Source organism: Triturus cristatus, chromosome 5_2 (genome assembly GCF_964204655.1).
Source record: "Triturus cristatus chromosome 5_2, aTriCri1.1, whole genome shotgun sequence".
NCBI lineage: Eukaryota > Metazoa > Chordata > Amphibia > Caudata > Salamandridae > Triturus > Triturus cristatus.
Window position 1 is genome coordinate 19,339,681 of NC_140588.1, and position 16,412 is coordinate 19,356,092.

The 16,412-nt window shown below is 48.1% G+C and overlaps 1 protein-coding gene across 1 annotated transcript in view; it reads right to left on the reverse strand.

Moving 5' to 3' along the window:
- The window catches only part of MARCHF6 (membrane associated ring-CH-type finger 6), a 1,340,093-nt gene that overhangs the window by 1,125,506 nt on the left and 198,175 nt on the right, over positions 1 to 16,412 (reverse strand). The gene's annotated exons all lie outside the window — the stretch shown is intronic.

A 16,412-nucleotide genomic window follows, 5' to 3' on the forward strand; every position in this document is an offset into this window, starting at 1 on the left:
CACCCAGTATGCCTTTTCCTTACTTGACTCTCAGGGTAGCAAAGGTAAGCAATCCAAGGGTTCACAAGGAGGTAGAGTGGTGGTTGTGGCTCTGAAGTCAAACCAAAGACACAGCAAGTAGTGACCAGCATAGTGCTTTTCTTTTTAAAAAGAGAAGTACTTTAATATCACACTAAAATGTAATAATACACGTAGGAAATGCTACTCCAATATATGGTGGTAAAGGGCTCTAAACACACAAATACTCAGACGTAAATCTGTCACAGGTGCAAGTTCATGGTAATATGATTCCAGTTTGTGGTAATATGGTGTAAGCTGCTTCCATGGTTCTGCGATGTGTAGGCAAGTCCAAATAAGTAAGGCTCTCTACAGCAATTCGGTCCCACTGTGTTAAATAACCCACCGTAGTTTTAGCAGAAGGATACACAGTCAAAATTCAAGTTAATATGGCTCAAGTTACCTGATGGATCGGGAGCTTGAAACGAGCACATAGCGGCTGGTAACCAGAGCATGGGCGACTGGACCTGCTCACAATTCTCAATAGTGGCCTGCTGGCAGTTCTGCCTACTCAGACTCTCGATATTGGTGCGGGAGTACGGTGGTTCCAGGCGGGAGCAATATAGGTCTGGTAGCAAGTTAAGGTACCCCCGCCAACAGGTATCATCCCACCCAGGCAGTCTGGAGTCTTCAATCGCAAAGGTGAATTCTGCAGCAAAGCCAGACCCAGTTCCCTGGAAGCTGACAGCCATTTCACAGTCACCTTGTCTGTTGTATATTGGGGCCATATAATGACATGGCTTCCTTGACTTACTGTGGAAACACGTAAGGAGGCCTTGAGACCCCTCCCAGCCTCCGGTAAGCACTGGTTACACCCCCCAATTCAATCTGCTACTTCTGGGCTTGATTACACTCAGGGCATAGCAGCTGAGGTCCTCCTTCTCGGGCAGTCTTTTCCTGCAGGGTCAGGTGCTTCTTCCTCTCTTAGGAGGCCAGGCCACAACTCTATTGCAAGATGCAAAGACTTCAGGTGACGTCCATTCACCTCTGGGAGACTGGCTATAAACAATACCAACCCTGGATATTCAAGTACTTTAAGGAGGACTTCCTATCTTAGGCAGTGAAGAACTTGGAGCTACTACCAAGCATGATCGCACTTTTTTACGCACATTTTTCAGAGTCGGCATGTTGATCTGACTGCAATGTCCTGGGACCATTATTCAGTGGCTCATTTTCAATAGTTCTGTTTTGTTTCTACACGGTAACCACATTCTTTGTAAAAGGAGATGGCAGGTAATGTTGATGCGGGTTGCATCTGAAGCATCCAAAACATGAGCAGAATTAAGTAAGAATACTCTGCACCTAGATGCTCACTGGAGTAGCACTCAGTGAAAGGAAAAAGGGGGCAGGCCCTTCATAGAAGTTTGCCTCGCCGTACGTAACAGCCAAGTCTGCTAACTCACTTTCCCATCCTCACCATCAATCCAAATGGCAGTGCTCAGAAAAAGAATCTTCAGACCCTCGCTAACAGAGGACAACTGTGCACACTTCTTTGGCCGATTCTAAACACTCCAGCTAAGGGAGGCAATGAATACACTTCCACCATCTAGGGAGGCTGGACCTCAACATCAATCTTGTGCTATGTTTTATCAGGTGTATCCAAACTGGACCATTTTGGTTTCTACAGCCACACACTCGCAAACAATATGGAGTCCTGCTACAACTTATCAATCACATAAGACACACAGCATTGTAGGGGGTGGACATTACATTCAAGCGGGACTTTAAACATGGAGCCTGTAGGTCCTGCACTTAGCCATGAACAGAACAATAATCTGATCAATATTTATGTGAAAAAGTATATGCTGCCACCACGGCATCATACACATGGCCAGTAGTCCCATGTCGACTAAAAAGCACACCTGGTCCGCCCCTCCAGATCACAGAACTTAGCTGTGGAACCTGAAGCCATGCGTAAGCATTGGCCTCAGCATGACTGTCGTGAGTGTTGGGCCAAATAATATTAGGATATCAGATAACCTACAGCTGAGGTCACTTAGGGCAGTTGAGCAAGTCTGAAATTCTATGCACATTCCTTACCCAACAGTTAGCCCCAGAGACATAGTAAGGCTTGGTGCTAGGGTGCACTCTGGTCTCAGACTCCTTAGAAGAACTCCTGGTGTCTTTCTAGTGTATTTAGACTAGTCCTGCATGCCATGATGGCTTATACCATTCATTTTTGGTATGACTTCAAACAACTGTGCTCTGGTGAACTTCATTTTTTTAGATATTAGGAGTATCAGGGGAAGCTACATCTAGCTATAAAGAGCTTTTACGATACTAGGATTCAGAAAGCAGACAATAAAGCAAAGGAAATCTTTAAAATCGTTGATTCCTTCCTGCGCCCAGTAGTCACATCAAGAGTCTGCACACCTAGGGCTGAGTCGTACGACAAACTAGATACTTTATTTCACAATAAAATAAAGATTAAAAACAGCGCCCAGAACAGCGCTCGAGCTCACCACACACAAAGCCCGGTGCATGGGGTACCTGCGCCTCCTCTCACTTATCCATCCTTAGATGCATTCTCTCCCGTCTTTCTCTCCAAGTCTTTTGCTGCATTAAAGAGCTTAAAATCTGGCTCACCTCTTGACCAGTGCCCAATTACAGTGTTAAAGATGGCGGCACCTTCTATCAACACTACTGTGAATGACATTTTCGACACCTCACTGGATACTGGGGTGGTCTCACTAGCTTGGTAAAAGGCTAAAGTGCTCCCGCTGTTAAAAAAAAAAAACAGCTGCAGACGCGAAGCAGGCAGTTCATTATAGGACCATTTCCCTTCTTCCGGCTCTCTCCAAGATCCTGGAGAAGGAAGTTCACTACCAACTCTCAAGTTACCTGGAAGACAATTAAATACTCCACTCCAGCCAATCTGGTTTCCGCCCCCACTTTAGTACGGAGACTTCCCGAAGTGGTGGAGCATGTTCGGAGAACTCTAGATACTGGGGCCAAAGCCATGCTTATACTGCTGGACCTCACGGCGTCATTTGATACCATTACCCACCTTAAGCTGCTCGAGCGCCTGCATGAGATAGCGATCATCATTTCTGGACAGACGGACTCAGTAAGCCTGGCTTCCGCCTTACACCGCACAAGCCAGACCCCTGGTGGTGTACGTTCCGCAGGGCCCAGCTCTCAGTCCCACCCTGTTCAATATATATCTGACGCCCTTAGCAATTCTTGCCCTAGGCTCAAAAGTTATCTCTTATGCAGATGACATGCAGCTTTTATTTGCTTTGCGAGAAGGGTAAGGACTTTGAAGGGAAGCTGATTTCACAATGTCTCACCAAAGGTGTTTCAATGGCTGGATTTGCACCATTTGAGGTGCAACCCGGACAAAACAGATTGTGATCTGCAAAGGAGCAACGTAACGCACCCTGGATCCCCACAAAACTGCGTAAAGAACTTAGGGATCAAAATAGACAGCTCCCTTTCCTTCCAACCGCAGACTCAAGCCCTAGCTGGATCCTGCTTCAGCGTGCTTCACATGCTGAAAAGCTTTCTACCTCATCGGAGTCTGCTGGTAGAAATGTAGTGCAGGCCCAGATCACTTCGAGACTTGACAATGGGAACGCACTGTACCTTGACACATGAACCCCCACTTGAGGGCCCTGCATTGGCTCCAGGAAAGAAAGAGGGCAGTCTTTAGGGCTATGGTCCTACTGCACAAGGCCTTGCATGAGGCGGTCATGTCCTATATCAGTGGGAGGATCAGCGTATGCATTCCTGCACGCACCCTTCGTTCCTCCTCAGCGTACCTTGCAAGAGTGTCTCATATTAATCGTCTCAGAATAGGTGGGAGATCTTTTTCACACCAAGACCACTCCATTTGAATAACTCCCACTAGACCTTCGGCTAGCGCACAGCCTGGATATCTTCAAGAGGAAACTAAAAAAACATGTATTTTTAACAGCTAAATCCAGTTGCCTGGTCGGTCCCCCTCTGCCAGCGCTGGGACACTCTGCTGAGTAGCTGCGCGATTTACAAAACATCATAACATACATATACCTGGGGGCGTGGCTGGCAGCCAAGCATGGCAGTCGTCCTTTAGACGAGCTCCGGACCTAGCCTGACAAAATCCTGGCATATACCTGCTAAACGTCGAAGGACAGACACCAAAGTGCGGGAGTGAGCAGCTGTGACGAGCGGGAGGACTCGGTGCCGCCTGGGTGTCGGAGGAAGCGAGCACGACCTAAATTGTGACCCGAAAGGCCTGAAGGCGCAGCAGACTGTGGAACGAGGAGGGCCGCGATCGGATTAAGACCTGTGTCCCTACGTTACACGGTAATGGCATTGAGACTGTAGAAGGACTGCGAGGCCCTGGAAACTGTATTAATTTGCTGCCGGACGAAACTGCGGGGAGCCGAGGTGGCAGATGCCGAGAAAGTGAGACTGCACGAGAGGTGTGCCAGTAGAGCGAGACTGGAGTCTATGCGAGCTCGGGGATGCGGAGCGGCCTGCTCCCCTGTCGCATAACGAGACACTCTGACGCACTACTGGAAGCGGCGCCTTGCAAATGGTGCCGATGTCGCTAGAAGGCGATAGGTACGGAGCGTATTGAATATATTCAGGACAGGAGCGTGTGTCTGCTGCTGGAGGCTCCGAAAGTACTGCAACGCTGAGTTGGAGCCACTGTGTGAGAGCACATTGGGTAGCGATCGGCAAATGGCGGCGGGGGGAGCCATTGCGCGGCCATAATTGAACCCAGGGGGTGAAGTGGCCTGTGCACCCTACGTGGAAGCAGGGGAGGAAGGGAATACAAAGCGGCAGTGATTGGTGGCAGTGATTTCAGGCGGAACGGAGGCAGTGACACAAGCCCTGCCTACACTGCTGCAGTGTGGCTGGAAGTACGAGGCCTGCGGCAGCCCCTGCGAAGGCCGCAAATCACGTGGTTCCCTGAATAACGTGGCCCGCCACACTTTCACCGGCTGCCACGGTGGGCACGGCGCACGGATGGTGCGGTGCCACAGTGAGTAGCATTGTGCCAACACTGCCGGGATTACTGCTGCCACGTGGCCGGTGCAAATGCGCCGGGGCCTCCCGCCCCGCTGAGTGGAGACGTTGCTGCATGGCAGGATACACACTGAAATAAGGGTGGCGGGCAAGAAGGCGGGCTGAGCCGCAATGACTGGTGTTGGACACGTGAGAGAGCTGTGATGCTGTGGTAGGAGCAATGAGAGAAACGCTGTGGAGGTGTATTGGAGACCCAGGGGAAGCACACTGTGAACTCACATTCACCTTACCCTAGCTACCTGTCGCTGGATTGGTGTGTAAGATGGGGGATAAGGGTGTGAAACAACAGGACCAAGGCGGGCAGGACTATGTCCCGGATACGGGGGATCCTGCGAACACTATCAATGGAACAGAATGCTCCCCACTGACGGAAGCACCTACACCTGTGGATAAGCTGGATCTCATATTACAGGAAGTACGTGAATCAAGAAAGGCGATAGAACTTCAAGTAGGGACTGTGACTACTGGCCTCAACTTGCTTCAGGCGGACCACGCTAAGCTGGCAGACAAGGTGAAAGAAAATGCCGCGACGCTGGAGGAAGTAGTCCCACGGCAATCACAGACTGACACCAAGGTTGCACAGCTGCAAGATCAGGTAGCTATCCTGCTGGATCGGGTGGAAGATGCAGAGGGGAGGGCCCAGCGTAATAACGTCCGTGTCATTGGACTGCCTGAAAAAAGTGAGGGACATGACGCGACCAGATATATGGAGCAGAGGTTTCGGGATCACATCACCAATGAAGGACTCTCCACGCAATATTGCATAGAGCGAGCACACAGGATACCAACTGGTCGCCCAAAACCTGGATCTCCACCCCGTCCTTTAATAGTGAAACTACTGAACTTCCGCGACAGGGACATCCTCCGGCAAAAATCCCGTGAATAACCTCAGATAAACTTCAAAAACACGAAAATCTCACTATACTCAGATTACACAAGGTTGGTTCAGAGACAGCGTTCTTTCTTTAGGGCAGTTGGGAAGAGGCTTAGAGACTTAAACCTGAAATATGCACTGCTTTTCCCGGCGCGCTTAAAAATCTTACACAACCAAAAATCCTATTTCTATTGTTTCAGTTGAGTTGTATGGTCTGGTATAGTTGGGTGACCAGACTGAGTATTGGGTTGTTCAGGGGGTGGGAAGGTCTCACGGTACAGAAATGGATAGAAAGGCTCTTATACCTGCACACCACATGAATTTCCCCACAGCTACAAACTCTTTGCGATGACTGCACAGGGTAACTACACCATAATAACATGGAATATACGGGGCATGGGAACAATACAGAAGAGGCATAGGATACATGCGCAGCTATAGCGCCGCAAAGCACATATAGTATATTTACAAGAATCTCATATGGTAGACAGTGAGGCGGCGAAGCTGCGCAAGAAAATGGAGGGGACAAATCTTCTCCACCTCCTACTCCAGCTTTGCAAGGGGGACCGCTATTTGGGTGCGGCATGAAGTACCATTTAAAGCTATAGAACAAAGGGTGGACAATCTGGGAAGATACACATTTGTGAAGGGTACGCTAGACGGACAACCTGTAAAACTGGGCACGGTGTACGCTCCGAACTTGGAACAAGATAAGTACTGGGGCATAGAGCGGGGCGCTAGCGAGATGGGAATCACAACCATGGATACTGGGAGGGGACTGCAATGCGGTAATGGACGTGGCCCTGTACAGATCACACCCGCCACTAGATATAGCAGGAGTGTTTAAACAAGCTGAAGCATTGGATAGATGGACAAAAGGTTGGGAGCTGTGTGATGTCTGGAGGATGAGGCACCCCATGCACAGAGAGTACTCTTATTATTCCGCAGTGCATGACCTACATACCAGAATAGACAGAATATACTGCTCCACCAGGATAGCAATGCAAACGCTTCACGCCACTTACTTACCGAAACCCTTCTCAGACCATAATCCACTGGAGATTAGTATGGCATGGGGGAGGGTGCTCACGCCGGTTCCCACATGGCGGCTGTGGCCACAGATGCTGGAAGATTCAGTATTCCATAGCGACCTTTCAGGGACCATTGATCATTACTTTGCCGAAAATAGCAATACGGCAACAAGCAGGCTGGTAGAATGGGACGCTTTTAAAGCGGTGATACGGGGGAAGGCGTAAAGTACGACCGTGGGTGTCAGACATCAGGCTTTGATAGAAGTGGAAGATAATATGGGCAAGTTGGAACAGGAGGCTGCCACACATACTCACCAAAAGGGCCCACTACAAGAAGCGAGAATAAAACACGCAGAACTTCTAGAGATGCTACGGGTCATTGACTATCAAGCATATACGAGGAAAGCCCATGCTGAAGCAGATAGATCAGGAGCACTACTTGTCAAATTAATCCAGGACGCCCTTCCTACGGTGGTTATACATGAGATTGCAACGGTGGAAGGGACTATGGCTTACACTCAGGCAAATATTAATGCAGCCTTTCCGACACTATTACGCCACGTTTTACAGTGCCACAGATCACAACACGGAGTCCCAAACGGAAGCCTTCCTCTCTAATTTGACATACCCAAGACTCACAGCCGCAGCCCAGAAAGACCTCGCTGGACCCATAACACAATCTGAGATCAGAATAGCTATGAAGGGACTTCCACGAAATAAAACCCCTGGTATGGACGGGCTCCCAATAGAATTCTATAGTACATATGCAGAATCCCTAGTGCCTCAACTGGAATGGTTATATAAAACTGCGTGGGAGAAGGGAGTTTTACCGCACACAATGGCACAAGCGTTAGTTATATCACTCCCGAAAGCAGGGAGAGACCCCACAGATATGGCCAACTACCGACCGTTGTCCCTACTAAACACTGAAAACAAGATCTTAAGCAAAGTACTGGCTAACAGGTTATTGCCCTCCCTGTCTAAGCTAATTCACATTGACCAAACGGGGTTTTTACCGTCACGCAGCAAATCACTAAATATTAGGAAATTACACCATTTGATGTCGGAAGCCCCGAGCCGATACCCACACGTGGGCTGTCTTTCATTAGATCTAAGACAAGCCTTTGATTCTATAAACTAGGAGTATATGTTTCAGGCCCTGGAGAAAATTCGGGATTCCAGAAGGATATATCGCTTAGCTACGCCTCCTATATAAGGCCACTACAGCACGAGCCCGCACTGGTAGTCACATCTTGAAGGAATACTCCATACATAAGGGGACTAGGCAGGGATGCCCCCTGTCACCTCTTATCTTTATACTGGCCTTGGAACCATTGGCCAAACAATGCGGAAAGAGTTCACAGACCGGAGTATAATGCTAGGAAACACATTGCATCTGTTCTCGGCATATGCAGACGACATCATTTTATACCTGCATGACCTAAATATGCCTCTAGCCCCAATATATGATACGTTTCGTCGCTTTGAATTTGTGTCTGGATTAGCCGTTAACATAACGAAATCGCATGCTTTCTTCTTTACAGAGAATGCAGGTACTGCAAGTATAGATTTTGGAGATGCTCAACTAATGGTGGCCCCGGATACCTTTAAGTACTTGGGTATACAAATTTACAGGGCGCATGCAGATATGCTTGACGGTAACCTACACAAAGCAATCAGAGCTTTGCATTCCAGTATTGTTTTCTGGACGGCATTGCCACTATCTGTTATGGGGAGGGCGGCCCTGGCCAAAATGGTGGTTCTGCCAAGACTTTTGTATTACTTCACTAATTTACCATTAATAGTACCACAAACCACATTTAAATTATTGAACACAATGCTCATTGACCTTATCTGGGGTACTGGTAGATGACGGATAAGCCTGAAGAAACTACAAGTAGGTACACGCATGGGCGGACTGGGTGTCCCAGACTTGCGAGCATACTATTATGCATGCGAATTACAGTGGCTATCATATTGGACAGCGGGACGCAACTTGCAGGAAATAGGGTTCACAGAGGCAGACATGAACAACGGTGCACTACACACTCTATTGTTGCCTGGTAGTAGACCCCCGAAAGACCTGCCCCCACTGCTAGCTACGTCGCTTCAATGCTGGAAGGCGGCGTTGCATTATCTGCAAGCACCCCCGGCATATGCAGGTAACATTCCTTTGATGGGAATCCCACTAGCGGGAGGTAGACTCACGAAGCGCAAATTGACACCTTGGTCAGATGCAGGGATTAACACAGTGTCAGATTTATTTGGGGACGGGATACTGCTTGACCATGATACATTTATTAATGAAACTGGGGCCCCAGCACATTTATATTTACTACACGCTGCACTGATACAAGACATAAAAACACACTGGGCCCCGCAAAGGCAGGAAACCTCTACTAATGACCTAGTTAAGATGGTACATTATATGGGAAGAGGCAGACTCTTTATTAGATGGCTTTATACAGGCATCAGTTCGCATACCAAAGCCACTTTAGACACACTGAGAACTGCATGGGCGGGAGACATAGATAGGGACCGAACAGAAAAAGAATGGACGAAGGTACTGGAACACCCAAGAAAGACATCAAGGAACACTAAATTTAAATTTATACAGACTATGGTATTACACCGAGCTTACCTCACTCCACATAAGCTAGATAGAATGTTCCCCCAAACACAATATTATTGCCCGAGATGCCTGTTGGAGGGTGCGAACCTACTTCACATGTTATGGACCTGTCCAAAAGTGCGGGGATACTGGGACACCGTTAGGCACAGAACAGGGGAATCGGTAAACTGTGAAATACAGAACACAATAGAGGAGTGCATTCTAGGGCTGCATAAGCAAACATCCAAACAAAGTGCAATACCGTATTATAGATTTAGCACTCATATTAGCTATACGAAACATTACTACGAGATGGAAATCGTGGAAGCCCCCGGAAGTACTGACCTGGCACACGGAATTACTGTGTTTGGGTACTGCTGAGAGCGCTGCACTGCGCAGAGAAGAACTCAAGGGCTTACGGAAAATACCAATAGCATTGGAATGGGATGGGATGCTAGAAGCCATAAAGACAATGGATGATGTTTAGGACCCGGTATGAGGTATACACCTGAATGCGCAGAGAGGTAACCATGTCCTGTAAACAGTGCATAAACAGGGAGATTTAAGATACGTACACTTGACTGTCGCGAGCATATACCGAATGATACATATACATGGGAATAAGAAGTACGCGTGAGACCGGGGTGGAACGGGAGGGGGGAGTTGGGGACAGTTTGCTGTATTAATATATTGAATATGACCATCAGCAGAGATCAATATTTCGAAGATAAAAATGTGGACTATTATAATTGCTACATAGATCTATTTTGTACATTTATACTACAGCAGGAACATGCAGTTGACATGTGTATACCTATTAAGACATTTATGATGATACAGGATATGTAGCATGATGGTGTGATGTACAAAATCAATAAAAACCAATAAAGTATGTTTAAAAAAAAAATCATAACATACATATACCTAATGTTTAGCCCATGGGCACCATTTACATTGGCCCAGGATTAGGTTGTAGGGGTCTAGCAAGTTAAGAACAGGCAGTAAATAGTGTAGGAAAAGGCAAAGTACTGTAAGGATACCTTGGACTTTCACCAAGCCAATTTTAACCATCCTGAACAAGTCTCCTGATGACTAACTTGGTCAAATAAAGCCGTTTCACTTAGTGTTTCTGCTTTGTGACAAAGTCCAGGCTATCAACATTGAGCTACTGTTAAATGTGATTCATAACGCCAACTGCTGAAAGAAATGCACAGCAAGCAGATGTTGATGTTTCCTCACACGCAGAGAGAGACCTCCTAAAGCATATGGAGGTCAGCTGACGAGAACCAATAAGGGCAACATCAGCATTCCTTGAAGCCGGGACCTGCAGAGTGCAGGGAGGCCCTGAGATGAACCTGAGAAAGTCGTATGACTAGGGCTGGTAGGCGGATAACATGCAGAAGGTTGCAAAGTACCAAATAAAAATCACACGTATGAGGAAAAAAAACAGGTCCCTAATCTGATTTGTGGATATTAGGAGTGATATGAAAGGGTGTGTGTTTATGGGGGGGCTATAGCTACACCAATTTTGAATTATTTTTATACTAAGCAGGAAAGTTAATATAACCCAATATTCGAGTCCATGTTTTTTCCTAAATCAAATTTCACAGATCTTCCAAGGCCATTGTATCGCCACCACTTCCCTCAGACCCTGCCCTGCTTATGGGGGTGGGGGGGGGGGGGGGGGGGGGGGGGTAGCACTGGGCTGCATAAATGGACACCTCCACCTTTGCGCACCAGTTTATCATGGAACACCATTCTGCAAACACTGGTGGTGTGGGGGTGCTCAAGTGGCGGGCAATAGGATGCTTGGACACATAAGTGTCAATGCCCACTAGCATAAGCTCCCCTCTTGGTCCTCCAATGTCCTCCATGATACTCAGCAGGGCCACGCGAGAAGAACACTCAATGGACCTCTCTAGAATCCTAGATAGGGTTGTGAAGTAGTGGACCAGTGTTTGGCAATGATGAGGCAGGCCCATCCCATGTCAGGCCCCCAGTCTCCATAGCCGGCACCGGGTGTAATATGAGAGTGGGGAAATTTAAGCTGGATAAGGTGTAAACGGGAAGATATAACTAGGTCTGGGTGGTGGACTACGCTCTGCTTGCGGAGTTTTCCACACTCTGCATTACGAGGAGCTCGCAGAGTTCTGAAAAACTCCGCACTATTTAGCAGAGTTTTGTCCCTCGCTCACGTTTATCAACGTCAAGTTGGCGAGCGCAAGCGAGGAAAATCCACCCCCTGGTGAGATTTTTCCTTGTTCGCGATCGTCAACATCAAGTTGGCAAGCGTGGAAAATCAACCTCCCGGTGAGATTTCCCAACGGGGGCGGTCAGATTTCTCATTGCGAGTGGTCGCATATGCTCGCGATCGCTCGCGTTGGGAAACTGTCTATTCGCGTTAAGAAAGCTGCCGCTCGAGTAAAAATCTACTCGAGCGCCAGAAAGGAAGCAGCGCCCGCTTGACCTGTGCATGGTGCCCGTTCACGGTGATTGCACAGTGCGGATAAGCACCTGGCACTGAAAATCACAGCGAATGGTATGTATTTAACACAAACTGCTGCTTGCGTAGGTCTGCGTAGGTCTGCGTAGCCCGGCAGAGTTTTTTTTGCACTTCACGAAGTTCTGCGTAGCAGAACTCCGCTAACTCCGCCAAGGCTTAGATATAACTAACTCCCTAGGGTTCATCATGGCATCACTCCAGTCACTGCAGTCAAGACTGACAATCCAGTTCTACCACTTGGCCAGTAGTGCGCCAAAGGTTTCGGGGGAATTCTCAACCTAGATTCGAATAGTATCACCGTTCCTCAATGCCGCCAAGAAAATTTGGGCTTCAGGGGGACTTTGTTCTCGAAAATCCTGTAGCATTGAATGATAATCCGCTAGTGCATGATGGAGCTGCGGATATCTATAAAATTGGTTCTTGTGGAGGTTAGATTCCCCCAGGAGATTCTGACAGGAGTTCATATGAGAGCCCTATCAGACATCCCCAAGATTGGAAATGCCTATCAGGTGCCATAAACTGAAATCCTCCAAAGTGCAGACCTGAGGCATCCAACGCCCAAGCCACAGGAGAGTCCCCTGCATCAGCCGTCGGTCCCACCCAAGTCTTCAGAGAGCCCGCTGCTAGCACAAAAGAGTGGCCCTCATTGTCTCGGGCAGAGAGCATGAGACTGGGCTCCCGTTTAAGTAGTGCAGGATATGCTGGCGAACCAAAAGATAGATTTCTAGAGTCATCAGGGTCTATAAACATCCAGTTATTGATGGTAAGAAGGTGTAAGGCCCATTGATGATATTGGATATTAGACATCCCCAAATTCGCCATTGTATGGCGATTGGACAGAGTTCGGAAGGGCAATTCCCGGAGTCTTGTTCGCCGACAGGAAGGAGAGCAGCGCCTCGGTTATGCTGTTGAACCAGGAGTGGGGAGCGCAGAATGGAATGTTTTGAAGGGCATAGAGTAGCTGTGGGAGCAAGATCATTTTGAAAAGTGCTACTCTCCCCAGAACATTAAGAGGCACACCCATTTAGCCAGATCCTGAAGGGTCCTAAATAGCAACGGTGTGAGGTTCAAACTTTAGGTGAGTTTGGGTACCAGGGCAACAGTCACTCCCAGGTAGGGAAATCATAATCTACAACGGTATTGCAGTCCTACAATCAAGCACCTTGCGACCAACACGGACAGGGAGAAGGAGTTATCTGTCCCTGTTAATCATTTATCCAGACGCATCACCATAGAGATGGAGCATCTGGAGGAGCCAAGGACCAATGAACTGAGGTTGGCAAAGGAAGAGTAACACATCATCAGCATACAGAGCTGGCAGTCCAGCCACTGGAAGACGCGGATCGGAGCATCGCAGCAAGCCCAGACCGCCAATGGCTCAATAGCTAGGGCAAAGAGAATGGGGACTATTGGCAGCAGTGCCTGGTGCCCCTGAAGGGGGGGGGGGGGACAACAATACCAGCGTTCACTATGACCTGAGCACATGGACATAGAGCACCCTAAAGAGGGTCTAGAAGCACGGTCCGAATCTCATAAAGGAGTGGACTATGGATAGGAAGTTCCAGTCCAGGGAGTCAAACGCTTTCTCAAAGTCTAAAAGCATAAGTGCAGCCGGGTCACCAAAGCGTTGTTGGTGCTCCAAAGCAATGTGCACTCGGCGTACGCCGTGACCGGTGCTCTGGCGTGACAGAAAGCAGCATTGATCTAAGTGGATAAGGAAGAGTGCTGATAGCAAGTCGATTAACAAGGATTTTGGCGAAGATTTTGATTTTCGCATGAATAAGAGAGGTGGGACGATAGGACAAGCATGTAACCAAGGGTCTGCCTGGTTTGTAGAGGAAGACAATCATGGGCAGGTCCAACTCAGCAGGGAAGTGGCCCCTGTCCACAACCTCCAAGTAGAAGCTTAGCAGGGAAGGTGGGGGGGACACTATGGGAAGCAACTTCTTATAGTATTTGGGAAGGCATCTGGCCAGGTGTTCTGCTAGAATACAGGCTGCCAATAGCATCGACCACCTCCTCCGCGGTCAAGGCGTGGTCAAGAGCTGCTCGATCTATCAGCGGTAGGTCCGCTATCAATAGATGGGTGCCCTCATGGATAGGATGGGGGCGTCAATCGTATAAGGAGTTATAACAAGCAGCAAATTCTGATGCAATCTCGTTGGAGGAAGTGAGAGGAAGTTCCGAGGCAGTATGAATCTCCGGGATGATCCTGAAAACAGCATTGTGTGTCACTAGTCAGTAAAGGCGCTTACGGGATTTGTCCCCCCATTCATAGACCCGTCTGGTCGTGTCATCCAACATTGCTTGGCCTCCTATAGACATAGCGGATGGAAGGTGGTTCTGCAGTTCTTCAGATGAAGCAGGGACTTGGCATCTGCAGAGCATTGGTAGCAACGCTTTAGGAGTACGAGTTCTGCCTCCATCTCCAAACCATCTGAAAGCGAGCCCGGGCCTGTCCCTTGAGGTATGTTATGGCCCAACCCTGTATTACTGCTTTGCTGTCCTTACACAGGGTGCCCCTGGAGATTACCAAGTCTATTATTGAGGTCTAAATAGGAGTTGAGCTTGTGGGAGAGGTGCTCTGTACTTTGCTTGTCAACCAGTCGCTAGGCTACCCTCCAGGAGACCCTCCACCCAGACGTACGTCCCTTCTGTGTCAGACACTGCGTGAGTGACAGAGAAAGGAAAGGATCTATGAAGGAGTTTCTCTACACCCCAGTATCCCCTTGTGCAGATGGCATAATACACTATTGCAGCCATAACGGGTGAGAGTCAGACAGCAAGTGCCAAGAAGGTATGTCTCTTGGAGAAACACCTTGACTGGGGAATGGAGTTTGGCAAAGTGGAGGACCGCTATCAGTTTGATACAGTCGTTAAGACCATTAACGTACTAGGTAATTATTCTAAAGGTCACCATGGAGCTACGAGGAGAGGGGGGGGGGGTCACAGAGAGATTAGTAACCTGAGAATGGGAGGCCCTGATGGGACAGCGGAAGACTGTAAAGACGGCTGGGAATGACAAGTCTGAGTCATGGTAGTAAATGTAGGATTGTGTACTGTGTGGATAGTGAAAAGAGAAAGAATACAGCACAACAAAACCATTGAAACAAACCCCCAATATTTCCCACAACTCTCCCCACCCTACGCTTCAACCCCAGAAGCATCTGTCACCAAAACTCCCTCATAAGAACAGCAAACAGAGAAGAAAGGGGGCGTGAAGCAGATGCTGACACCTGCTGCACCTATATGTGGGAAATAAAAGGAAAATATGCTGCTGGCTAAACAAACTTATAGCAAGAAAATATTTTGTGACAGGAAACATTTGTCAGTTACTGCAGAGCAGTAAGGCGTTGCATCGGAGGTCTAAATCCACGGACATTCATCTTCTGCAGGTTGGGTCGCTCCAGGGTCCGGGACCAAAGGCCCTCGGTGTGGCAGCTCCACATCTTGGTCTAAATCCTCACGGTGGGTACTTCCACCATCAGACAAGCTCCAGCCACCCACAATCGTGCCCCTCAGTGAGCTCCAGAGCCCACGTCTCCCACTGCAGGGTGCACCTATGCCTGATCTATGGACATGTGGTGCGCCCGATCCCAGGAAGAGAGGCGGCGTATGAGGCCTAAGTTCCTGGTCTTCAGCTGCCCAGGCCACCGCCGAAGTCTCAAAGTAGGAGCTGGATTTATGAAGGACCTTCAGTTTGGCCAGGAGCAGAAGGGCTATTCAAGTCCAATTTATACTACAAAGCTGAAGAAAGGAGCAATGGTAAGTACTAGTACATTGTGGTGCTGCCATCAAGGACACATATGCAAACAACTGCTTTTTTTGCTGCTTTGGTCTTCAATGGACTGATAGAAGTTAAGCGTTTGCGACCTTGGTCCCATCTAAGTCTTTTATAGAATAATTTTCAGCAAAACAGGTTTTGTAAATTGGTTGCATTCCACGTCTTCTTTTTGAAATGCTGGTCCTGCGGAAACTTGTACAACATCACACAAGCATGTTAGAAACATAAAAGATGTCCTCAACCCATACAATGCCTTGCGAGTGATTACTGTGATTTGTCATTAACTTGACAACAATGCTGCTGAAAGACTGTATGCTCTCCGTATTCTTAAATGCGATATATATACATATGGAGTTTGATGCACACGTGAAAACAGCCAGTAAAGTGATGTGATTCTGAGAAGTCCCAGTTACACAGCAGCCTTCAAGTGGTGAAGTAGTTGTGAATTCCTGCCCTTTGTAAATGTGCAGCAATTACAACAATGCACTTGAATAGCAATGGTGCTCACTTGATGCAGAATTATGTTTTCTGTACTC